Here is a 25,000-nt window from a genome sequence, read left to right as displayed (position 1 = left end):
TTATTTTTATATACGTTTCGTTTTACGCGATTAAAATGTTGGGAATAATCGTGTCTCTTTTGTACTGTTAAATCCTACAATTACTTGCTTAATTTAATTATTAATAATATCCGTTAAAATCTCGACTATGAAATAAAGGATGTATCTTTTAATAAATATATCCCCCTCGTGATTCTACGAAATTCTACGAAAGAATTACACAATACTTCCTATACGGAATTGTTTATTTCCGTTATTTGGTTTACTTTATCACGATTGTAACGATTAATAATGATTAATGGAATCTCGAAACGAGGAGGAAGAAAGAGGGAGAAAAGAATGAAGAAAGAAGAAACGAAAAATAAATCCAAGGAGAAGAAGAAAAAAAAAGAAAGATGAGAGAGAAAGAGAAAGAGAAAGAGAAAGAGAAAGAGAAAGAGAAAGAGAAAGAGAAAGAGAAAGAGAAAGAGAAAGAGAAAGAGAAAGAGAGAGAGAGAGAAAGTGGAAGAGAGAGAGAGAGAGAGAGAGAAGGAGAAAGAGGGAGAAAGAAGAAAAAAAAAAGAAAAGGCAGACGGCGAGAGAAAATCTGGGTCAATGTAATTTCGCGCGGTATCGACGCAATTTCCTTTCCCCGCGTCGTTCTTTCTTTTCCCCAAGGGGAAGCCCAGGGCAGTGTTAGCGGTGATGGCGGTGGCACCCTGCTACCCTTTTCCGTCTGAAATAATTAATATACAAGGCACGAGAGAGCGATACGCGAGCAGGAGAAGATGAAGTACGAAGAGAGAGAGAGAGAGAGAGAAAGAGAGAGATTCCAAGGGTCGTCCTCGGCTAGCAAGCGAGTGAACACAAACTTGTCCATACACACGCAAGAGAAAGTGTATACTTGTATGAGCAAGCGAAAGAGAGAGAGAAAAAGAGAGGGAAAGGGGGAGAGAGAGAGAGAGAGAGCTTTACCGAGGCTAACCGTAACTCACGAGGTGCTAATGGTTCGCGCGAGCGAACTGCTAACCACCGTAAATGGACAGAAGGGAGAGAGAGCTCGTGTGAGCACGAACGACTCACGTAGTATAGACGACAACGACGACTACTAGCAGTAGCAGCGGCAGCAAGCGGGACACGGGCTGCACGCTGCGGTACCGTCATTGCGAACGCTGCGTTTCACAGGGGACCCTCGGCATACGGTCTAATGGAATTTCATCGAAAATATGACAAGTCCTGTCTACCCCTTGAGGTTTAAATTCGCGTTCGAGTTCGGCATATCATATTCGACCTTTGAAGTTCGTAAAACTTAATCTATCGGTGAATGGTAGACGATAAGGTAGGAAGAGAGAAAGAGAAAGAGAGAGAGAGAGAGACTATATAAATAGATTCTATAATACGTAAGTCGCATCTTCCTTTATTTATTTCCCTTAACGATAAAACGTCGAAGAGAAATCTTCTTTATACAAGTGTTAAAACGAAGCTTTAGTATCAACTGGTATTATATCGCGAAATCCTCTCTCTCTTTTCTTTCTACATCGTCCACCACCCTTTTTTAACTCTCCTCGTTCCACTTCTCTCAGAGGCTTTCGTTTACTTGTTAGTTTAATCCATCCACCCTCCCTAAACCCTCTCGTCCCACCCTTCTTGTGTGCGGTGTGCGCGCGACAGGATCGGTGTAACATAAATTCCGAGGCGTACAAAGGGAACGAAATTCAAGAAGGTACGATGCTTTATGTTCCACATCACGCGAGCCACCGATAACATTAACGAACCAATCCCTGCTGCCGAGTTATCCAGGCTACGCTTTTCCACCCCCTTAGACTCCCCCTTTAGACTCTCTTCGAATTGCGGAACTTTGCCGAGTGGAAGAAGGGTTCGTTATCGTTTCACTACTCCCGCATTCGCTGTATTCTTATAGGTATGCCTATCGTTTTTTTCTTTTCTCTCTTTCTCTCTCTCTTTCTTTCTCTTTTCATCCTTTCGTTACTACAGAGAAGGTACCTTTACTTTTGCCTTATCCAAGAGGTTGAAGTATGCGCTTCCCTCTCGTAACGAACTCGTGTTTCGAGTTCTACGCACGCGATATCGAGTTCTTACATTGTTAAAAACGACGAGCTTGAGATTCGTATCGTTACTTCCTTTCTCTCTTTCTCTCTCTCTCTTTCTCTCTCTAATTTCTACTTAGATCGAGTATTCACGATTAGCTTGCTCCCTTTAACACGCGTCACTCGTTGTTCCTTTTTTGTCTTGATAGGCCATTCTTATTTACACTACCGTTTCCGTTCGAATCATGATTTGATAACGGATGGATCAATCGTTACGATATTTCTTTCTTTTCTCTTTTTTTTTTTTTCTCTGAAGGGTTTGTCTCCCTCTTTCTGTCTAACTTTAAGTATGGTGAAAGTGAGAGATGAAAGATAGAATGATTCGAAACGTATCGTACTAGCTATCGCAATAGCTATATTATGGTAGGAGGAGTCCTCGTCAACGTAGCTGTCGTCCCACGTCAAACTACAGATCGAATGCAAATACGATATAACGAGATACGTCGGTTTAGAGGGTGGCGTTTCGACTGCAGAATCCAATATGTCGATACTCCTGGCTCAAATTATATTACCCGTTCCTTCTCTCTCTCTCTCTCTCTCTCTCTCTCTCTCTCTCTCTCTCTCTCTCTCTCTCTCTCTTTCTGTCTGTCTATCTGTCTCTCTCTCTCTCTTTCTATCTATTTGTCTGTCTGTCTGTCGCTCTCTCTCTTTCTTTCTCTCTCCCTTTCCCTCTTTCTATCTTCACTCTATATCAGCACCATTCGTGTTACAAGACGAATTATATTCGTCGTTCAACCAACACGCAAAGCTTGTTTCCACAGTGTTCCTGTTCTTTTTCTTTTCCCCTTTTTCTCTCTTTTCTTTTTCTCTTTATTCTTTGCGTTTCCATCAACCTGTCGTCCAATCGAACGTTAACGATCTACCTAATCCGTAGCGACATAATATTCCATTGGGAAGATAAAATCGTATAAATTATTCTCTCTTTCTCTCTTTATCTATCTATCTATCTATCTATCTCGTTTATTATTTCTCTTAGACTTTCCAGAAATTTTCCGAGTAAAAAATAACGAGGGCGTGGTCGTGTTCACGAACATTTGTCTTCCGAAATATATACGATTCGGTTTTGCACGCGATACGATTAACAATGATTCGCTTAGAAATTCCTATCGAAGAAGAGGAAGAAGAAGAAGAAGAAAGAGTAATAGAGGATTCGTTTTTTCTTTTCTTTCTTTTTTTTTCTCTCTTTTTCCCTTTCGATAAAGAGTAACGTAGTGAGAAAGAAACAAAAAAAGGAAGAAAGAAAGATAGAAAGGAAGAAACCAGAAGAAAAATATTCAGAGAGAAGGAGAGTAGAAATATCACGCCCTCGCGAATTTCCCTCGGATATTGCCGCCTTCTGCCGTACATTCCGGATTGTAGAAAAAGCAAACTTAAGTCCTGACGACAGTTTGAGAGATCCTCGTGGCATCCCCTTTGCGGCTAATGTACCAATCCTCCACCTCCTCCTTCTCTACCTCCCCCTCCTCTCTCTCTCTCTCTCTTTCATTTTCCTTTTGGTTACAGTCGGTTCGTCCCTCCTCTTTCGAGGTTGAGAGACTGTTGCGAAACGCAACTTCAACTGCGGGAACCGCACACGAGAGAAGACCGTCCGCATTAGCAAGGACGTTTCTACTTCTCTCTCTCTCTCTCTCGTTTCTCTATTTCTCGCTATTTCTCTCTTTCGGTTTCCCACTCTCTCTTCCTACCTTATGCGTGTAACCTCTTTCTCTACCTCTCTCGTCCCTCTTTCGCTCCCTCTCTGCGTACCAGATGTTGCTAACTGCACCCTCTGCGTGATGAGATCGAATCGTTTCCCTTCGTGTTCCACTCACTTTTCTCTCTCTCTCTTTCTCTTTCTCTCTCTTCTTCTCTCTTTCTCCCTCTCCTCATATTCTCTATACGCTTATCCGTCTCTTTTTCAAAAGATCTACCAACTTTCAGAAGCTTTTCTTTTATTCGCCGCAGTATGATAGTCTCGTAACCCCCTAGAAATATGGATATCATTCTTGGTAATGATCCTCCATCTACGTTGGAGGAAAGATAATCGAGTTTATCCTTATTTTTCTTTATAGACTTCCTTTTGTCAGTTTTTTTTTCCCCTTTCTTTTTCTTCTATATACATACAGGATGAATTATTTATCGGTGACCAACTCGTGATGGAGGTAAACTCTACAACTAATTCTATCCTCTTGTCCATCGTGATAATATTTATTTCACCTAGGCGACTATTGATCGTAATAAACATATATTATACATGGGGTATTAGCATAACTCGAACTTTAAATCCGTCCTTCATTATAGTATCATCATCGTTAATTAACGTACCCGAGATCGAGGAAATAATCCGAAAGTTTTAAGATACATGACGTTGATAATGACGTAGGATTTTACCTAAAAGGTGTAATAAGGTGTAAGGACGTTTACAAACAAGAGCCCGAACCAACATGGAAATTCCTTTCGCACTCTGGAGACTTGTATGTATTAATTATTCTACGGCTAAGAAACGAGCGAGCACGAGATGGTAAAGTCACTAGAGAGGAGGAGGAAGGGGAGGGTAGAAAGAGAGAGAGAGAGAGAGAGAGAAACTCAGTCCGTGCTATATAATAACGAGATATCCAGATTTTCTCGGCTCCTTATTGCAACTACCAACGTCGCTATGGGGAAGTTTCGAAATTACCGTAAGACCGACCTCCCGAGGATCGTTTCCATCGGATCGTCCCAAAAACCGCATTTCCATCGTTCCTCGTTGCTTTCAAAGAGCTATCTTACGAACTTTTCACCGCTACTATATTTCCAAACTACGTGAAAATATTTCTCTCTTTTTTTCTTTCTTTCTTTCTCTCTCTCTCTCTCTCTCTCTGTTTTTTTTTATTCTATTTACTTTGGTCGTACGCGTATGACGATTACCTCTAAGTAGAGGAGATCGACGATAAGTCAGACGCCAGATTCGAAATATAAAGCTACTTCTGCATTGTCAGGATATATCGTAGATTTAAAAGATTCTTTCGCGAAAGTAATATTATCTTCTTATTTGTGGATTCATTTCTCCGCACCACTCTCTCTCTCTCTCTCTTTCTCTCTTTCTCTTTCTCTTTCTCTCTCTCTCTCTCTCTCTCTTTCGTACGACACACACAATCAACGATGTAATATCAAATTAATGCTAACTTAAATTCTGCGTTTTACGGTGATCGCAGATTGCAGAGTTAGTTCTCGGATCGCTTCGATGCTTATGGCCATTTAGAAAGCCGTAATCGTAAGGTTGCCGTTTCTAGAGAGTCAGAGAGAGAGAGAGAATTTATCGTGCATGACGACTAGCAAACGTATCGCGTTTCCTGCGAAGCAATTATCCAACGATTGGCGAATCTCGTAAAATAAAGGACATCGAATTGATGGGACCCCGTGGGTGTAGATACGTCGATTACCGAACGTTTAACAATTATTTATCGTTATGATAAACCGAGGAAGATACTCCATCGATTTGAGAAACAATCGAATTGAAAAGGTAATAAACGCGTATAGTCCCGTCGTATCTTTGTATCGTCGAACGCCCTTGTCGCTTCTTCTTTTTTCCCTTTTGTTCTATCTTTCCGTTAGTGTAGAGAGGAAGAGGGATGGGAAAGGTAAAAAAGAAGAAGAAAAGGAGAAAAAAAAGAGAAAATCGTAAAACGAAGTCGGAGGGTGTGCCGAACCGAAAAGTTCCCTCGAGAGCGAGTCCGCATTAATTATTCGAGAAACGAGTCTCACAAAGGGAGAAAGAAAGAGAGAACATTCCAAGATGGAACTTACCGTGAAAACGAATAAGTCAGGCTTCAAGTATTCCGTGATTTCTCAAAAGATTTTTCGTTACCCTTATACCTTCGTTCCGTTCGTTCTTTGAAGAAACGAAATAAGTTGAACGAAAATTTTCACACGTTTGTGCGAACTAAGTTTAGGAAGAAAATGAAAAGAAAAGAAAAGAAAAGAAGAGAAGAGAAGAGAAAAGAAAAGAAAAGAAAGCAAAAAGAAGAAAAAAGATGGCGACCAAGATGGGGGTGAAAGGGGGTGAGAAGAAAAAATTTTTGAACGCGTTCGAAAGCGTGGATGCGGATTATTCGATCTTCCGCATTAGTACGTAGCTAATTACTTGGGGAAAACGGAATTAGTAAGTAATTAGCAAATATATATATATATAGAATGCCGATGATCTCTCTCGGCAACAGAGAGAAACCAACCCAAGGGAACGATATCCAAATTTAATGATGTTTCAACTAATTGCCCGACGCGAGACCAGATCAGTGGATTATATTCTTTTCTAATCGATCGATAGGGATACCGATTTGAAGGGGAATGGTAGCTAGGTAGATAATTAATCGTTAAAAGCGAACGCGCGCATTGTCATCATTTCTATGTAACAGTGATATCTTATCGAACGAGTGACCGATTGATACACGTTTCTAACCTGTCGTCATCGTCGTCATCGTCGTCGTCATTGTCGTCGTTATCTCTTGTAACGCGATATGAAACATTCAAATCGAAATATAGTTCTTGAATGTGCCTAGATAGATAAGTAAATGTCATCATAAATGATATATTCGATATATCTATGCGATATATCTATGCGTATATTCCTAAAGGTATTGGATTGTCCATTGATAAAACGTCACTAGACGTATCAACGATATCCATGTTTCTTTATCGGATTTTCGAATGACATTGTCGTATCCTCGACTATCTTCTTAATCGTAAGGAAAACATCGAAAACGGAAATCAGGATATCTCAACGTGTTTTCTCTCGAAACATCATTCGACATCGAATTTCTCTTTAAAAAGGACAAATTTCGAAAAAGGAAAGAAACGTTAAGACAAACGTTTCACCTTCTTGTTTATCTTTCGAACATAAAATCCGTTTAAATCTGCGGAATACGAGTATCTAAAAATGTAGATATGTATACATGTGCGTATTTATGGAAGAAAGGGGTGGGTATTGTAGGACATGGGAGGGGGAGAGGGGAGGTTTTATTATCGGTGCAGTTACAACGTCATCATCCTCGTCGTCCCGTGATTGTCGGAGTGCCATCGACGTTATTGTTATTGCATTCGCGGTGCATCCACGAGAGATGCATCCTACTACGTGCACCTCAATTCCCAGACGCAATTCGCCTAACGGCGGAAGGCCCCCTCGACGTTCTACTGCGTGGACGTTTATATTTTCTACCGTACGTGTGTACGGAGGACGAGCATGTATTGTTATGTACACGCGCGCGTGTGTACGAGTGCGAAAAAAAGATATAACGAGCGTGCTGCTTCAATCTTTTTATTCGTTCGTATGAAATAATGTTTTTTCCTTTTTGTTTTAATCACCGTCGCATTTAATTTAATAACCGTCGCGATTACATACTTTATATCTTACTTTTTCTCTATGAAAAAAAAAGATGAAAGAAAAGAAAAAAGTAATTCGTAACTGAAGCTGAGGGAATAATTATTTTTCAAAATATATATCACGCATAGGTAATTTGTAAAATTGACGAGCAGCGAGCAACGAGATCTCTGAAAGAGCGATCTTAAGGCGATAGATATATTCGAATATCTAAAGGCTTGACACGAGACCAGACGAGACAAGACGAGACGAGACGAGACAAAATGACTAACGCAAGCGAGCGTATAAGCGATGCCGCAAGGGCGGTTTCGCTATTTGTAAGGGATTTAAACAAGAGTGAAACCCGTTTAATAAGGCCTTCGAAAAGGGGTCGTTCAGCTTCTCGAACAAAAGCTGTCGTCTTCCATCTCTATCTATCTTTAGAAACTTTGCAAAGTTATATACAGAGAAGCTATATACATACATACATACATACATACATGCATCCATCCATCCATATATACATACATACATACATATATATATATATATATTTGTAATATAGTATATTCCTTGAAAGACTTATATCAAGCCTCAAGGTAATTGTACGGATTGAAATATGCAAAGGAGATCGTCTACAACCGCGAGGAAACTTCCTTCAAGAAATTTCCGATTCACAGGAGATGAACGGCAACGAAAGGACAATGACATCTTCGATGTTCCATCTTTATGTATATATATATATATCTTTCTCTTTTTTCATCTTTACCTCTATCTACCTCTTTCCCTTCTTCCTCCCTACTTATGGAAACTCTCAACGTTGAAAGAATTACGAGTAAGGACGAAGCGAACGAAGTAATTAAGTCTCCCGGGTGGTATAAAAGCGATCGACGACCATCGATTTCTTTAGACGCGACGTATCGTTCCTCTCGTTCCCTTTTCGTTCCCTTTACGAGACTTCAAAGTCTTCCAACTAGTGTTTGACGAAACGAACTTCTCCAATAGTTGCTCCAACGTAACAGAGTTTTAATCGATTACCTTCGATGGTCCAAAACCACAGATAACGTGATTTTCGTGAATTCGAGAAACCAAGTTACATATTCATCGCAACAATTTCGTATTTAGAGAAACGGATAGAGAGAAGAGAGAGCACAGAGAGAGAGAGAGAGAGAGAGAAGAGAATGTTATGTGAACTTTGTACTTTCGACGTTTTTAATGAAGGATAAGGAAAAAATGAGTACGAGCTCGCGTGTTCTCGAGAATAGTGGGTCCAACGAAACGGCTGGCACGCATTTTAATTTCGGCCTCGCTCGTGCCTCGAGGAATGCGTTTAATTAATAGAGCGAGCTGGCCAAGAGAGAGAACGAAAGAGGGAAAGAGAGAACACGACCATACCTAAACTTTGCGATTTATTCAAGTGGAAGTTGGATAGTGTGCTATCCCTGCTGGTTCCAATGAGTTTTGCCAAGTATTTATCAGACGAAAGTTCGTGAAAATTTCGGCGCGAACGATCGTTGCCGTCGAAATAATTCTTCTATCTTTTTATTTCTCCGAAAAAAAAAAAATAAATAAATAAATAAACAAACAAATAAATAAATAAAGAAAGAAAGAAAAAAAGAACAAAAAAAAAACGTGAAGTAAATGTCCAAAAAAAAGATGATCCGTAGGAAAATATTATACAGACAGATTGTCAACGCACTTTATTTTAACGCGTTAATTCGTTGACATAACTTTTGTGACCATTTTCAAAAAGTTATCATACGGAGAACCATCGAGCAACACATTCAGCAACTCGTTCGTCGTAACGTACGCCGGCACTTTTACAAGAGCAATTTTCATCGCGACGAAATTAGTTTCCATTTTTAATTAGCTCGGTGTGCGTTAGAGAAAGAGAGAGAGAGAGAGAGAGAGAGAAAGAGAGTACATAGGCGCGAGCCAACACCTATGGGAACATATACGTGTATCCATACTCGTATGTATATATAGGAGGAAACGTAGGTTTTGTCGGTGACGAGAGTTCGTAGTTGTTAGTTGCGAGCGAGACACGTTTGCGGACGAGCGCCGTCTCTGACACACGAACACCCTCATGGAAAATAATTCGTAAAAGTGTAGTCGATAGTCCGCCGGAGTGCCATAAAAGCGACATAAAGCTTCACGTGTTCCTCGACGTCTAGACACCCGCGTTAATTACACCGACTGTAATTAACGACGTATTAGTTATCACGACGATTCATCGCCTCTGTCCTTCTCTTCTTTTCTCTCCCTATCTCTGTCTATCTCTTTTTGTCTGTCTTTGTCTCGATCTATCAATCTCTCAAGCATCTTTAACGGCAACTGTTTCTTCTCTCCCGGGTTTCTTCTCCTTCTCTTTTCTTCTTGAAATTACGAAGAAGAATTTTCTTGAATCAATAACCGTAAGAGACGGTTGGCCGGGCGCGCTTCTTCAAAAGAAAAAGAAAGGAAAAGGATGAGGAGGTGGAAGAGGAAGAAGGAGGAAGGAAGAAAGAGGAAGGAGGAATAAGCCGGGCGAGAGGCAGCAACGAGACGACAAACATCCGTCGTAATAAATCTTCTTCAAAAGACAATTAAACTAAATCCCGCGAAGCCTTTATATGCGTATTTTGGTCCGCGACGCTGGTGCCCGTCGCTCGGCTTTTCTTCGGTGTAAAATAAATTCAAGCAAAGATAGAGAAAGAAAGAGAGAGAGAAAGAGAGAGAGAGAGAGACATGGTGAACGTAAATGCCTGAAATAAATCGTATTGCCAGAAAAAAAAGGGAGGGTGAGAAGAGTAAAATAGAGTGAGAGAGAAAGAGAGAGAGAGAGAGAGAGAGAGCAACAACATGTAAATCTAAGTGAACGTTTCGAGAAACGAATGTCTTGACCGCTTACCACGGGCTTCCTAGTGGAAATTGAAGTAAGAGAGGGTGTTACTAGGATCGGTGTTGTAAGGGTCGAAGAGGGTAGTAGCTTGGTAAAGGTTGCTTTACCGCATTACGAGAGAAAGAAAGAGAGAGAGAGAGAAAGAGAAAGAGAGAAAGAGAAAGAGAGAAAGAGAAAGGTCCTTCGAAAACGTGTCGCGCGATAAATGTCCCGTGTAAACGCGGCTTTCCCGTTGGCCGATCGTATTTCGGGATTTCTCCTTTCCTAAACGTAACATTAATATAAGGTACCTACGCGAAGCGGTGTAGCGATGCCGTAGAGATGCCGTAGCGGTATGCCGCACGAACCTTACGAAACTCGGTTTTCCCTTTCCGTTTTCAGCCTGGCTAAGCGTACTTTACGTCCTATCGTTATCTTTTTCTTTCGAAAGAGGCTTGAAATAGAAACGGGGTGGTAACGGGTAATACTAGCTACTAGAACACCAAGACGGCGACGGCGACGGCGACGTGGTAAAACGTACGACAGTTCTTTTAAACAACCACGAACTACGATAATTCTGAATTTACATTATTGCGGATTATCAGGAACGTTCTACCGTTATTGCGAAAATTCGCAATGGAACGTTTCTGCTTTACGTAAAATAAATATCGAAATAACGTGTTGTCTGTAATAATCCATCGGATTTGAAAATTTCGTTTGTTAAAATTATCTGGATTGGAATAAATTAGAAGAGGTGACGATCTCGATTATCGATTTATAATTATTACTTATCGTCCATTTAATAAAATATTGTTTCATAATTTTTATTTTATTTTATTTTATTTTATTTTATTTTATTTTATTTTATTTTCTCGAATAAATCGCGAATTCAATAGAACGCGAATTAATAACAGTTTTTGCTTCCCACGAAGGAATGTACTTGATTTACTTAATCGCTTAAACGGGTACCGCGAAACAATCTTTCTTCGTATCGAGTTTTTCTTTTGTAAAATTCACGGGGAATGATCGCGAATGCAGCAATGCGTTCATCGAGAAATAGGGCGCGAAATGGACTGGGAAATAAAAATAGTTGGTTGGAAAGGGTCGTAGAGAAAGGTTTCTTTCATCGCTCGCAAACTATCAAAGATCCTCTAGCTGCTATCGTTTTACGGGCTTTCAGAGGAAGGTATTGCGAGGTGGAGTAGGGGTGGAGCAGGGGTGAAGACGGTGGATGGTTTGCTCGATCCTGTACTTTATCTTGACCATACTCCGTCGGCCCTCTCCCTTTTCTCCCACCTCCAAACCCTCCCTCCTCACCTCCTCACCCTCGCGTTACCTGACATTTACAACTTTGTGGAATTACAGCAGCAACGAAACTCTTCGAATTGTGTGTGTTCGGCTCCTCGGTATATTGCCGAGGAATGGAAACTTTCACGAGTCTTTTTTATACGATCGTTACTGAAAAATCACGGGGTGCGACGCACCGGATAACGTAAAACTGAGCGAGTTAGATTCGAATTTTCTTGTATCGTCTCGTAATTCCTTTTTCTTCTCGAGAAAACGTCGCTTGGTTTCTGTTCATGGTAGGTCCGAGGTGGGGATGGTTTCGAGGATATCAAAAGAGAAAAAGAGAGAGAGAGAGAAGGGGAGAAAGACAGAGTGAGATGGGCGTTCGAGAAATCGCTTAGGAGTCGAGCGATGGCCCAGGCACGAGATAAAGAAAGGAGCTAGTGCCTTGTAAAGCCCGTAGCCCAGATGCGTCCCGTGTGTTTTATTGCCCTTTTACGTTCCGTCACTAAGGGCTGGATGACGGCGCGAGATCCTTCTACCTATACAGTGAGAAACAATGAAAGCTGTGCGCATCGAGGGTGCTTGTGTACGTGTATGGTACGCGCATATATATATGTGTGTGTGAAAATGTATGTGTTTAGTATATAATATATACATGTATAATACACGTAGAAGAGAGAAAGAGAGAGAGAGAGAGAGAGAGAGAATGTTCCATCGTACACGTTACGACTGCGTTCCAACTAAAGTTCGAAAAGGAAACTTTCGGAAGAGGTAGCGTAGCTCGTCGAAACGAAACCACAAAAAGATAAAAAGAAGAATAAAAAAAAAAAAAAGAGAGAAAAAATACGAACGAACGAATGAACGAACGAACCAACGGCTAAACGAGAAAGGCAGAAAATCGGCGCTGTTTTTACGGATCATGGAAGCATAATTTTCCAAGTGGTGCCAGCCATGAACGTTCGGTTTGGTTCGATTCGGTTTGGTTCGGTTCGGTGTAATTTTGGTCGCGTAGGAAATCCAGGGAAAACTCCATCGAGAATTCGTTTCCCGTTATTGAATAATTTCTGGCCCGGGCGTGGAATGTAAACCGTGCTTGGGGGTTTGGAAGCAGACAGCAGGTACTGCCTGTAACACGACCCCACTTTCCACAGTCGCTAATATCGAAAGTTCAAAACTGCTCGCGTACAGTCGGTGAACGTTCGCTCTCTGTATACTCTTCCTATGGTTGTTTACATTTGTAAGTGGAATGGGTTCGCGTATATGTAACTGCATATATGTTAATGCGTACTTATGCTACCACCGCAATAATCATCATTACGAGCGTACGCTATTATTAACAATCGTACGTGCATCGTATGAAGTCCGAGTAGAACGCACCGACTGCAATAAGCATCGAATTTTAATGCGAGCCTATTCTCCATCTTGACGGCATATATATATATTCCTATGGCATATATTCCTATGGGAAAAAACAGTTCGAACGTGAACGACACCGTGGCATAAAATAAAGAAAAACGATAGAAAAGTTTTCTTTAAATTCGAAGAAAAAATGGCTCTTACACTCTTGTCCTAGATACGTACGTTCGTTCCGGTCATTGATTCTTTCCAAGGACCAAGTCCGACGAGGCTTTTACTACTTTGACCTCTGTAACCATCTTCGTTTTACCAGGAAAGTGCTATCAGTAAATGCATTAGAGGGCACAAACAACATAAGTTCTCAGTAGACTTTCGAGTGCCGAAGTAAGCCATCGAAACAACCAGTCTTAACTCCATCCTGCGTCGGCTTACTAGAGGAAATTGCTAGAGTTCGTTGATGGTTCGAGTGGGCGGAAAATTAATCTCCGAGAAACTCTCTGACGTATACCACCGCAATACCTTTTTCACCGCTCGAGAATCCTTCTTCTTCTTCTTCTTCTTCTTCTACTTTTGCTTTATCGAAATTCGCGAATTTTGTGCCGACCGAGCGCGATTGCGTCGATTAAATTATACTGGGTATTTGGTCTTTGGGTACTTCGAAGAGAAGGGAAGAGGGTGGGTTAGTTTTTGCCCTCGTTGGAGAACCATGAGTTCAATTAGGAAGAGAAACCACTTGAATACCACTCGTACTCGTCGAATTCGCACCCTTCCACGACACCTTGCCCTTTTTATTCGGAAATAGCCCTTCGTACTTTCCTAGCTTCCATCCTTTTCCGTGTCCAGGCCGGATTAATTTTTGTTAACGAGTGCCCACGTGTAAAAACACACACACACACACATGCGCACGCTTATGTACGCATATGGAAAGGCTTAGACAAAGACGGAGGTAGGGCCGAGAGGACGGAAAGTAAGGGCTCGATAATACGCGTTTCACCCTCCCGCAAAAAGCCGCTTAGGTTGGGATCGCGGCCAAAAAAGCTTCCACCACCTCCGTGCAACGAGAAAACTCGCGGATTTCCCTGAAGGGATAAACAACGAAAGTCGAAAGACGTGTTCTCGACGATTTTCAGTCTAGCCATTTTCGATGTTACGCTTCCTGGCTGATCCTCTTCCAACGCGAAGTTTGATGCTTCGAAAACCTCCTAGGCACTTTCGAGAATCGTGAAACGAACGAAGTATGGAGAGTAAAGAAAATCTTTGGCGGCTGTGAATATGATGGGGTTGAGGGGACAAAAAAGGGAAGAAGAAAAAAAATGAAAGAAAAAAATGAGGGAAAAAGGAGGAGAAAGGAAAAGAAAATTTCTATCGAGAAGCTCGAAGGACATAAGTAACGACCAAAGGTCGAAAACAATCGAGAAACGCGTTTGTTCCGAAACGACCCTTCGAAAATGATTCCTTTGGGTATAAAAGCGTGATCCCTTTAGATCAATCTGTTGATGCAAGCTCGACCACGAAGGGGAGAATGGATTCCGTAAGGAGATACGTCATAGTTGCTCAAGTTTACTAAATTGAATTAGAAAGCTCGCCACGTGATTAGACATTGTAGACATTCCTGACGGATTAAGATAAGATGATATCGGACGTATATTAACGAACGAGAATCGAAAAGTCCAAGGAAAGTCAAGGAACGTTAATCCGAAGACATTGTGAATTGGATAACGATTCAGTGCAAATTCAGGGAGGGGTTAATAACCAAACGTGATCTAATGTTTTCTGATAAAAATTCTCACCACATAGGTATATCCTCGAAATGTTCGGCAAATGACGCGAGGATACGATAAATTGAATTAAAGGAGCTATCCCTGCTCGTTCTGGTGGTTTCGTTAATAAAGAAAAGAGCTTCTTCTCTTTGGTAGTAAAAGAAGAATGAAAGAGAGAGAGAGAAAGAGAGAAAAAGAGAGAGAGAGAGAGACAGAAAGAGAGAAAGATGAACGGGAAGGGAAAATAATAATCTACCCTTGGCTGACTGCTATAGGAAAAAAAAGAAAAAAAAAAGAAAGAAGAAGAAGAAAAAGAGGAGGAGGAAGAGCCGCGGAGTAGATGGTGTAAGCCACCCCCGGACGCTTTATCCGTATCTATTTTCTGCCTCTCGCAGGAGGACTTATCGGTCCGTACGATGCCGTTTGCCGTTAGGGTGCCTTCCACTTTGCCGTTCGACGGAGTAAACTCCTTCGAGACCCGTCTTTTCTGAGACGTACTTCTTAAAAAAAGAAAGAGAGACAGACGGCGAAAGACAGACAGAGAGAAAAAAGAGAGAAAGACGGAGAGAGAGAGAGAGAGAGAGAGAGAGAGAGAGAGAGAGAGAGAGAGTGAAAGAGTGAGATGAGGGAGGGAACCGCGTATAATATCGATGGCATCGGTCCGCCGGAAAATCCGTTGAAATATTTTCACAATTTCCCGACAAAACGAGCCAACGTTTCGCGCCAAAGTGGCCGCGAATCGACTCATTTTTAACAGAGTACGTACAACAAAAATAAAGGAAGAAAGAGACAAAAGAGAGAGAGAACACGTTCGACCCATAGCATCATGGTTGCCAATGGCTAGGTAGAGCGAGGCGAATTTCCACCAGTGAAAGCGTTTGCCACGCTAAGTGATACAACGGACCGTGAGCGGAACCTGGAAGAGAATTTTTCACGGTAAAACGAATCCCTACGGGGTGGCCGCGGAACGAGATCGCCAAGAGAAGATGGAAGAAGGGATGAAAAGAGGCAAGGTGCGCTGGTTGGGCGTTGGGAGTTCAGAGAGAGAGAGAGAGACAGAGAGAGAGAGAGAGAGAGAAAGGGTGGTTGTACCCTAGTAGTACTACTTGAGAGAGAGAGAGAGAACGACGACGAGCCAAGGAAACTTTATCATCGTCGTCGTTGTCGGCAGCCGGCGGTGCGATCGTTAATTTTACACCGCAATGAGATATCGCTGGGAACACCGTTACCGACGGCGATCGTGTACTTTGGCGGACGATTACGTGCCAAGAAAAATAGTTCTAATCCGCGTATACCCCGATCGTCGTTCGTTCGAGATATATAAGCTCTCTTTCTGTTAATATACATCAAGCAAAATTTATTCCGTCCACCTTCCACGGTATAAAATACAAAATTCGAATTGACTTGCGCATCCTACTATTAAAGCATCGCGCTGTGACCGGTCAGTCGAATATAATGTTGATTATAATTACCATATCCATACGACGGATACTACTATATTTGCATGTATGCAAATCTAGGAGTCAAAACGTATGTTAATTTCTAGAGGATACATGTCCTACACTATTATTAATTATGTCGTTAAAATTTATACGATTTCAAATATATGTATACGACGCGAATGACTTTCCTCACGAAAAACTCTCAAACTTTTATCATTGTATACAAGAAAAAAAAAATTATAAGAAAAAGAAAAGAAAAACGGGGGAAAGAAGAAAGAAAATAAAAAAGAAAAGGAAAACAGAAGAGAGGAACACGATTGAAACGTCTCGGTGAAACGTCGAGAGCAATGCGATTGAACGATTATGATCGATCGACGAGAAGAGCAAGAAGAGCATGAAGAAAAGGTGAAGGAGAAGAAGGAGGAGAAGAAGGAGGAAAGGAAAAAAACGAGCTGCGAAAACGCTATCGTAAACGTTACTATAACCTAGCTCTCTCTCTCTCTCTCTCTCTTTTTATCTTTTTTTCGGCGATATCGCTCCTAATAAAACTGTCAATGTTCCGTCAATGGATTCGGCGAGCGATACAGCAATTCGTAGTTCTACCACGTAGCTCAGCGTAGAACAAAAGAGGAGTATTATCGGTGTAGCTTCCTTGTAAACGACGAGCAAGCAGCGCAGACTCTTTGTATCGTTCGCAAGCAACACTTATCCACTACGTATTTTCCTCCCCTTTGTACCCCTATTCGCGCGTGCAAGCACGCACCGCGCTTATTTTAGTCTCTCTTCGTCTCCTCCCCACCCCTCCCTGCACCCTACCACCTACCCTCCTCCGACCTACACCTACACTACTCTCTCGTTTTACAACGTACACATACCAACCCACAACCAACCCAACCACAGCGTCGTGTCGCGTCGCGTCGCGTCGCGACGCCAGTTACACCGTATGTTCTCGTACTAGCAGACACGAGCTTTCCATTCCTTCACTTTTTTTCTTCTTTCTATTTTCTTTCTCTTTTTCGTTTTTTTCTTTCTGTTTTTTAACGCGAGCCCACCCAATAAGCGCACTGTCTCGAACGTATTCGCCCACAGGCGGTTGCATTATCTCTGCCTCTCTCTCTCTCTTTCGGTCTCTCTTCCCGTTTAATAAACTCCGTCGCAATATTCGCAGACCAGAGCAATTGCGTAGTAGACGGCGAGGTTAATTTATGTGTAATTTCATTAACGAGTTAAAACTTTAACGAACGGTTAATGGTGTTTACACTGCGAACGGAGCGTCGTTCTACGTCGTTGATGGCGTGTGAAAATTTGCTCTATGAAAAGATAAAAATAAGAAGAGGGAGAGAGAGAGAGAGAGAGAGAAAGAGAGAGAATTGAAAAAAAAGATGGAAGAAAAATGATCAAAACGATCCGCTCGCAAATGGCATTTCTTCGACCAATTCGAAATCTAGTGCAATTTTCATGGTATAACCGAGAAAACACATTTTATGGCAGAATGTTACTATACTAAGCGAGCACGACGGTTTCGTGTTTAACTAAGACGATCTCCTCGATCACGTCCTACTCGCGAACGAACTCAAGTACATACATACATACATACATACATACATATACGTACGTACGTACGTGCATACATAGATACATACATACATAGGTAAGAGAAACTCTAGCAATGGGGTTCGATAACTCCGTCGCTTTAGAAGCTTTTATGCCACGCACGACGCAAACGAGCCGGTAGCTAACACTCAACGAAGAAGACAACGACGGCTCTCGCATTTATCCGAGCTAAACGAGGCCGTGTACGCCTGTCTGTCTCTCGCACGAGTTTATGTGTACGTATGTGCGTGTGCGTGTGTATCGCGAACGTACGTCTATTGGGTATACGTATATCGTACGATCGATATACACGTCGAGATCTATGGGGGAATAATCTCCGTTCGATAATTATTTAAAATAATTTTAATAATCGGTTTAATTAGCTAATATCATTAGTTTTTAACGAACGAACGATTTAAAAAAATCTTTTAGAAAATAAAATAACTTGAAGGGAACGTTACGGAAACGTTGCGGCCAACATTGCCGTTATTTTCCTTTAACCTACGTCGCACGTATAGAGAGTATGACCTAGTCTTGATTATGCAAACTCGCGTTTTGGCTTTGCCGTTTCTCTACATTCTCTATGAAAATTATACCACCGTAAGCTCCGCGACCACTATTACTATCGCACTACTACTCTACACGCTACGTTCATTGTTCTTCTGACTTTTACGTTATTTTACGATATCCACGCAATTCCCTTAGCAGTTTTAATCTCGTACAGTACATAGTATAATAACGATAATAATAAACATCTTTGTATTTCGTCGTTTTAATAAAGGGCCCTTACGTTAAAATATCTACGATTAATTTATCTGCGAATTTACTACAAGTGTCGAGAAAGAAACTTCATAAAATTACGTTAACGTCGGAGATTAATAAAGAAGAGAGATAGAGGAGCGATGTAAAAACCGATGAAAACCTATCGAGAAAATATTCGAAGGGATCTCTCTCTCTCTCTCTTTTTTCCCACGGCAATCGTTCCTTCCGTTTTCGGATCTAATGGAATTCACGACGTGAGTGTCGTTAATCGCAAAAGGAATTCGCGGTGGTTTTCGGTATCGTCGATAAAACGGATGGAGCGTATCGATGAAACGTGATTGCGGATCAATTTCTTTTTTCCCTTCCTTCCTCTATTTCTCTGTTTCTTTTCCTTTTTTTTTTTTACTTGGAAATCGCTCGTAAATTTCCTCTTTTTCGGTTTTTTTTTCACGGCTCGAAGTAAAAAAGAAAAAAAAAAGAAGAGAGAGAGAGAGAGATAGAGAGAAAGAGAAAAAGAGAGAGAGAGAAAAGAGAGAAAGGGGGATGAGTGAAAGGGAGATGAAAAATGGAGGAGATGAAACGTGGATGGCAGACGAAGGGAAAAAAACGAGAGAGAGAGAGAGAGACAGATAGACAGATAGATAGATAGAGAGAGAAAGCATTGCGAACGAGAGAACGAGAGAACGCTCGCGCGAAAATCCGCGTTGGCGTTTGACGTGGAAAATCGTCAAAGGGGAGGAAGCGACGAGTGCAGGGGGACCATGGCGAGAGTGGAGGGGTGGATGTAGGGGGAGGGATTGGACGGGGAGAAGAAGCAGGTTGGTCGAGCTTTTCCTCGTACGAGCTCTACATTAAAGCCGCATTACGGAGGCGCACCAACGTGGTGGCGGTTAGGGTGACGCGACGGTAAAGCATACATCCGCTCTGAAAATGGCCGACGATGATAGTCGATGAACGATGTTAAAATGTACGTTCGACGTGAGTCCATTCGACGAAAGTTAAGAAATCTTTTTAGATAGAAGGATAATGGAAATATTCCTTGAAATATCTATTGCGATCTTCTCGTCGATCGAAATGATCTCCGAGACAATGTTATACGTGAACGTACGCGTACACGTGCTTTCGTACACGTGTGTACGTGTGTGTGTAAGAGAGAGAGAGAAAGAGAGAGGGAGAGAGAGAGAGACATGTCCTAACATTTCGAGGGAGAAAATTATGATCGACGCGCACGACCGGTTACAAATTGAATAATCCGATTAGCCTCGCTGCCGCGTTGACGTTCGATTGAATTTGTAATCGGCAATCCGCGAACGATTTCGTCGCACGTCTAATACCAAATCCAACTCCAATTAAACGCGGAAGTACTCCTACGATTCCTACTTCTCTATTTACTTTCTATATACCCGATAGAAATCTTCTTAGAAAGTGCAATTAGCTATAACGTAATCGGCTTTCAAAAGATGCCCGGACTAATGGCAGGATAATCCTTTATATACACGTACATATCTAGGTATAACTAAGTGACACACATATACACACAGATATATATATATATGTGTGTGCGCGAACACGTAACATTGCTATCTATCTGGCTCGCCTGTACAACACCCACGTATAAACTAAACGGACACTTTCGTGTACGTACGAAAAGTTCATAAAAAACGACTCCGGATCTCCGTCTTCGTTCTCTCTCTCTCTTCTCTTTTTTATTCTCTTACTCGGTTCGATCCTAATCCTCGTCGAAGGTGAAAATCATTGGGGACTCCGACATGAACGAGTGCTTACGTAAGAGTTAATAAAAAGAAAAAGAAAGAAAGAAAGAAGAAGAAAAGTAAAGAAAAAAAAAGAAAAGAGAAAAAGGAACAAAAATGGAGGAAAATTTAAGATCGCGAGACGACGAGAAGAAGACACAGAGAGAGAGAGAGAGAGAGAGAAAGAGAGAGAGAGAGAGAGACAGAGAGAAAGCGAAAGAAAGAGAGAGTAAGAGATAGAGATAGAAAGTAATTTTTTCGCTCAATTAACAATTAACGTGTATTATTAGGAAGCGAGCGGGGTCTCTCTTCGTGTATTACGTAGGTACATACTATATCTAGTAGCATCGTAGGAGGAAGGCTTTAGAGGCAGTAAAGCGCTTAAGCGTAAGAGTGCCTTTGAACAGGGCCTGCGTATCCCTCTTTCCGTCTCTTACGCTCCTATGGCGGTTACGAGCGGTGTACGGTCGCGCTCACTCGCTTGCTCACTCGCTCGCTCACTCGCTCATTCGCTCGCGCGCACACGCGTGTGTGGGACGTTCGCTAAGTGGTCCATTCAGCGTTGCCTGACGGAATACATTACAGGAAGTAGCAGTTAAAAAACCTCTTCCTCCTCCTCTCCTCTCTTTCCTCTCTCTCTCTCTCTCTCTCTCTCTCTCTTTCTCCTCTCTTCTCTTCTCTTCTCTTCTCTTCTCTTCTCTTCTCTTCTCTTCTCTTCTCTTCTCTTCTCTTCTCTTCTCTTCGCTTCTCTTCGCTTCTCTTCTCTTTTCTTCTCTTTTCTTCCTCTTCCTCCTCCTCCTCTTGCTACACCCTCCTCGACCTACCCCTTTCATTCGACGCGCAGTTATATATAATTCTTACTTTAATTCGAGCATTTATTATACTCGCGTAATCGAGGGATCCCGAGACTGACAATGGCACGTGCTTCAATTACGTGTGTTGAAGAGGGAATGGAAAGAAAAAAAAAAAAAAAACAAATAGAAAAGAAAAGAGAGAGAAAGAAGGAATTCTTGCTTTTTTCTTTTTCTTTTTCTTTTTTCCATTCTTTACCCCTTCAAAAATGCGCGATAGTTGGAGGATCACCTTTCTCCTTATCAACTAAAATGGACGAAGCGATAATACATATACTGGATACGTTTTTTAAGGTGATACGATCAAGTGGACGACCAAGGGTAATTAGGTGTAATGAAATTTTATCGCTGCATTAAAGTTAATACGTATTAATTGAATGGAGAGGGTCCAGGGCGTTAGCAGAGAATAACGTCGAGGCAACCTCTGGGTAATTCGATTTTGAATGGTCCGTCATGCGAGAGAGAGAGAGAGAGAGAGAGAGAGAGAGAGAGAGAGAGAGAGAGAGAGAGAGAGAGAGACAGAAAGAGAGAAAGAGAAAGATGGTTTTACGGTGTACCTAACGCGCAAGAAAAGAGATTTATCTCGCGGCTAACGATTCCTCTTTCTACACAACCGACGGTTTTTCTTCGGTGATGCAGCGTCTATATAACGGGTGTTCCATTTCGTTCGATCATTCCAAATATCCCTCATTGGAATATGAGAGGACAATTAAAACGACGATTGATTTATAGTACACGAAACGATGCCTTTGACGAGAAAGAGCACTTGCGTTCATAAATAGAAAAAAGAAAAAAAGAATGGAAAAAAAGAAAAGAATAAATAAATAAATAGAGGAAAAAGAAAGAGAAAGAAAAGAAAGAAAAAAACGATGAAATAAATTAAAGAACAGTCGAAAGGAATTAACGTTAACATCAATTACAAAAGGATTACCTTCCGAAGCATCTCCTCGAGGGACTCCATATCCAGAGCGGAGTTGTTGTTCTCGGTGTGAACGGGTTGAACCATTTGTCAAACTTTTTTGCGGCTTTTTTTTCGACTTTCGTTGATCACTTCTCGCGAGCCGTTCGTAAACGCGCACCCGTATTTCTTTCGTTCCTACTTTCTCGTGCCGGTTCGACGCGTCTCTTAATCGTCCGTAACGATCATTCTTCCTAAAACGCGATTATCTCTCGGCACCAGCACCATTCTCGAGTTTGGAAAAAAACTATTCCGACATTCCCCGGTGAAATCACATTCCGTGATAAGACCGTGACTAATTCGCAAGCTTATTTTTCTGAGGGATGAAAATCCTACGAAAAGGTGAGAGAAGAATATTATGAGAATTATATAATGGAAGAAAAAGTGGAAGAGGAGAAAAGAAAACAAAAAGAAGAAAAAGAGAACGACAATAACAAAAAAAAAAAAAAGAAACGAGGAGTATGCGAAAAATCGAACAGTTCTTCACGAGAAGAAGGTAAACCTCGCGATCGAAGAGCTGCAGTGATCGCGTGAGAACGAGCCATGAATTAAAAGACAATAACAACGAGTTGACTCGCATCGACGATGTACAGGAGACAACTGGAGAATAAGGGAAAAAGAAGGATATATAGAGAGAAAGAGAGAGATGAGAGAGAAAGGGAGAGAAAGAGAGAGAGAAAGAGAGAGATGAGAGAGAAAGGGAGAGAAAGAGAGAGAGAAAGAGAGAGAGAGAGAGAGTACATGCGCGTTGGGGTCACGAGGATGTATCTCTCATTTTAACATGGAGACTATTTTAACCGGGGTATAAATTACGTCGGCGAGTCGCCTGAGAGGGGACAGTTTGTCTTTTTGCCGGTGCTTTCGAACTTTTCGTCGTCTTAGTCGTCTACCAAGCGAATACTATGACTAGTAGTACGAAGAAGAACACGAAGAAAGAGATGCTCATGCTCTCTCTCTCTCTCTCTCTTTCTCTCTCTATCTACCTATCTATCTCTATCTCTTTCTGTCTCTTCTCCTTTTTTCTTCTACTTTGTTTTTCGTGTCTCTCGCTCCGGTAGAGACACGAGCGTTCGAGCGCGCGAGGGTGGCTCCGAGGGTGGCTGGCGAGGGTGCAACAACTATTTCGAGGAGAATATATTTTTAAGTCGGCCGTTCGAGCGTACGTTTCCTCTTTCTCTTTCTTTCTTTCTTTCTTCTTCTTTTTTTTCTCAAAGAAGAAAGAGAAACGCATTTCCTGCGCCTCCTGTGTAGTGTCTCGTGCCGATATGGACGACGATAGGACAACACAGAATACAAGCAAGAGGGTCCGTCACGAACGATCGAAAAAGAAAATACACCGGGTGTGTCATGCCTTTGCTCTTCCTTTCTCTCAATGCACTCATCTACTTGTTTTCAACTAATTGAGCAATCCTATTCAAAGGTCCATCACCCTTTCTTCTAACCGTCTCTTCTTCCTCTCTCTCTCTCTCTCTCTCTTTCTTTTTCTTTCTCCTTTCTCTCTCTGGATTTCCTTTCATCTTCCACTTTTCTATTCGATTCTTTTCAAGCTATACTACAATCTCGTTGATTAAATCGAAATGAAAATTTACTAATGGTAGAAAAGCTTTTACTCGTAACTACGACGGCTCAGTTTAATGACTCATTTGCTAAACTTACGGTAAACTTTTGTGTCAACTTAATTACGTGGAAACGTTTAAACAGTTTTCCCGTAAATGTCTATTTCTGACAGTTTCGTCTTCGAACGATAAAAACGAGGAAAAAAGGGTCCGAGAATAAGAGGGAGGGAGGGAAGGAGAAAGGGAGGTGGACCTCCGACAAATATTTGCGCGCTCAAAAAAGATTTTTCCTTTCGCGAAGTCCTCCGGTACTTCGGACGCATTTATAAAGGTACGTCGTCCGTCGTAGCCGTTGACGTTTAAAGAACGCTCGTTAATCCGGCGTAGGACGACCGGCAATAAATCCTCTCTGGAATAAAATGCAAATTTCTACCTCCCTCGGCAAGTTATTTAATTACCGGCTGGACCACGGCTAAGGGTTGTTTCGACATAAACGTTAATACTTTTCTCTCTCTCTCTCTCTCTCTCTCTCTCTCTCTCTCTCTCTCTTTCTCTCTACCTTTCTGCTTACATACACACACAGATACACGGACTCTATTTCCTTCTTTTATTTTCTTGCTCGTAATAATACCAGAGAGTCTTCGAGAAATTCGAAGGATCGTAATTTCGACGTAACAGACTATAAAAAAGGATAGAATATAAATTGCATAAAATGGAAAAGCAAATCGCCGGAAAAGTTTCAATTAACGTAACAATCGAAGTGAAAGAGAAAAGATGATGAAGAATAAGAGGAAGAGGAAGAGGAAGAGGAAGAGAGGAAAAATGAGAAAGAAATAGAGAAATAGAGAAAGAGAGAGAAAGAGGCAATATTTGCTCTTTCTCGTCGTTATACTCTACTCTGAGATATCCTGAGGCGTTTCGCGATCCGTGGTTTTCGGAACTCACTTTCGCCGCTTCCACGCTAAATATTGATACGAGCCGACTTGTTTGCCATCAAACAGTAGGTATGCGCGAGATGAGAAGAGCTAGGGACGACGGTAAATTCAAACTCGCTTATCTAACAGTATAATAATAATAATAATAATAATAATAATAATAACAACAATAATAATGATGATAATAATAACGATAAAAAAATAATAAAAATTTCTCAAAGAATCGTTAATTAACTTTTAAAACATAAGACTATTAAATATCGAGAGAAATTCTTTTTTCTTCGATTTGACGTTGACTGGATTCACGTTCCTCTTACAACGTCTCCGTGCGCAAACACTGTAATAATAATAATAATAATAATAATAATAATAATAATAATAATAATAATAATAATAAACGACTAAGGACAGTAACAAATGAAATAATAAAAATTTATTAAAGAATCGGAATATGAGAAGAACTCGAAGAGTAAGATAATTCCCCGTTAAATCGAGATAAAATTTTT

General features: G+C 41.3%; 1 protein-coding gene and 1 long non-coding RNA gene across 5 annotated transcripts in view; both read right to left on the bottom strand.

Annotated features, from left to right (window-relative positions):
- The window catches only part of LOC127062296 (uncharacterized protein CG43867), a 107,255-nt gene that overhangs the window by 19,086 nt on the left and 63,169 nt on the right, over positions 1-25,000 (bottom strand). The window lies entirely within an intron of this gene.
- LOC127062311 (uncharacterized) overlaps positions 24,595-25,000 on the bottom strand; it is a 28,689-nt gene continuing 28,283 nt past the window's right edge. The window contains exon 3 of the long non-coding RNA XR_007781117.1: positions 24,595-24,831. This is a non-coding gene — a long non-coding RNA (uncharacterized LOC127062311). The remainder of the gene's footprint in view (positions 24,832-25,000) is intronic.

Source organism: Vespula vulgaris, chromosome 3 (genome assembly GCF_905475345.1).
Source record: "Vespula vulgaris chromosome 3, iyVesVulg1.1, whole genome shotgun sequence".
NCBI classification, from domain to species: domain Eukaryota; kingdom Metazoa; phylum Arthropoda; class Insecta; order Hymenoptera; family Vespidae; genus Vespula; species Vespula vulgaris.
This window is presented reverse-complemented; position numbering and strand designations above follow the sequence as displayed.